Source organism: Salvelinus sp. IW2-2015, linkage group LG18 (assembly GCF_002910315.2).
Source record: "Salvelinus sp. IW2-2015 linkage group LG18, ASM291031v2, whole genome shotgun sequence".
NCBI classification, from domain to species: Eukaryota; Metazoa; Chordata; class Actinopteri; order Salmoniformes; family Salmonidae; genus Salvelinus; species Salvelinus sp. IW2-2015.
Window position 1 is genome coordinate 67,444,805 of NC_036858.1, and position 2,354 is coordinate 67,447,158.

Here is a 2,354-nt window from a genome sequence, read left to right on the forward strand (position 1 = left end):
GTATTTCTATTTTTAAACGCTGTTGTGTTTAAGCTCGTTGCAGGAGTAGTTTGATCATTTGTCACTATTGACCTTTGGTGTTGTCAGGTCCCTCTTTGGAGTTTGGATTTTGATATTTAATGAATAGCGATACTGTGTCTGACACCAGCCTCCTTTCAGGGTTCGTACTCACATGGCTCTCGCCTTTACCCAAAGCCCTTTTACTGCACGATTAACTTTAACCTTAAATGCATTACTCTAGATAAATGCTCCCTCGGCTACGTCAAATGCAATTTGCTGTTAATGGTAAATTATTAAGCTTACTCATCTTGATCCTCTCTAACCGTTATACAGTTACACTTTTAAAACTTTTGTTTCAGGTTCATCTCTCTTGGTTTCGGTGAATACTTCAAATAGTTGTAGCAGTGAACTCGCTTGTGCTTGTCATTTATCTAAGTGCTCGATACACGCTAAGATTAGGTTGAGCACTGGAGTGTGTGCTGCTTTTTGACTAGATAGGCTAACTTGCGAGTTTTGTATTATCATGATGTGTATTGTGAGTGGATATGTGATGGCGTATATATTGAGAAGTATTGAGATAATAGATGTTTGGTTTGGTACATCCATAAATTGAATGTGTAAGTGTGTACACTTGGTTGATTGTGGTAGGACATGTATCTGTGTGGTAATTGATGTGTAGATGACTAGCTTGAGAATGGTAAGTGTCATGACCATAACAAGAATGCAATTTGCAATCTCGAGTTTTCACATTCCTGACATTCTAATTCCAGGTCTAAATTTTCCCATATTTAGTCTTATCAGTTAAGCGAATCACCTTTTTTTTTTTCATATTGTGAGAATTCACCAGGTGCATAACTTCGCTAGAGGTGCTTATATTCTCAGGATTTGCTACCTATACTCTTATTTCATTTCAACAATGCAGTGGGCTCAGATGAGATATTTGAATTCGATTGATATCATATTTGGATAGGTAGTTGAGCCTTTTACATTTTTTGTTACTGTCGGTCAAACGTTTCGGGAACCTATCCACAGCTTTCACAATAAGTGGGAATTTTGGCCATTCCTCCTGACAGAGTGGGTGATAAACTGGTCAGGTTTGTAGGCCTTCCTTGCTCACACAATGCCGTTTCAGTTTTTGCCCGATTTCTATATGGATTGATGGTGCACGGCTTGTGAATCCTGCACCTACTACACTAATTAACCGTTGTGACGATTGTTTCTCCTTATGATCCCATGTGTTTTGCTCAGAAGTTTTGATAGGTATGTTTCTTGGGGTTCTAGTGTGTGTCTCGCAATTTGGATGTACCATTGCGACCAAGTGAGTTCTTCTGAACTTCCTAACTGATTGGTATCTGTGTCAGAGAATTTTTCATTGTACCTCAATATTCAACGATAAATTGTCGCGATCCGCTCTATGATGCGCATCTATTGTTGGAGGTCACAGTTCGCCTCCTGCAGCAAAAGCACCCTGCACCAAACATGATGCTGCCGCACCCCCGTGCATCACCGGGTTGGATTTGGTGTTCTTCGGCTTGCAAGCTCCCCCTTTTTGCCTCCAAACACTGTAAGCAGTATAGCGCTATCCACGATGGGCTTTCCTTATTGTTCAAAAAGCTTATATTATTTGTTCATCAGACCAGAGGACATTTCTTCCAAAAAGTACCAATCTTTGTCCCCATGCGTGCAGTTTGCAAACCGTAGTCTGGCTTCTCTTTTTTGGCAGTTATGAGCATGGCTTCTTCCTTGCTGGCGGCGGCTTTCAGGGTATGTGCTATGCATAAGACTCGGATTTTCCTCGTGGAATATAGATACTTTTTGTACTGTTTCATACTCAACGCTCCTTCACTACAGGTTCCTTTGCTGTTGTTCTGGGATTTGGATTTGCTCTTTTATGCCCATAAGTATCGTTCATATCTACTTCGGAGACTAGAGTACGGCGGTTCTCCTTCCTGAAGCGAAGTGGCTCATTGTATGCTCAACGAATCTTACTTCAAAGGGTCCGATGGGCATGTGGTGCAAATACATGTGCGATCGTAACTTCTTTTCTCAGTGTATGTACCCAGATTGGTAAGCGCTTCAGGCGTTGTAATTAGTGCTTTCCATGATTTACACCATGACCATGTGTGGAGGTGTTATTCTACATTATTCTTAGTTATATCAGGTCAGCTCATGGTATCTGATGTTCTTTTGATTTAATATTATCCCATGATGTCACGTACTTCAAGTGGTAGTTATTCTGTGTTTGTGTGTGAAGAGTTAGGCCGGTGAGGAATGTGCCTTGATTCCACAGTACCACCTCCAATTGACTCAAATTATGTCATTTAGCCTATCAGAAGCTATCTAAAGCCTGTGAC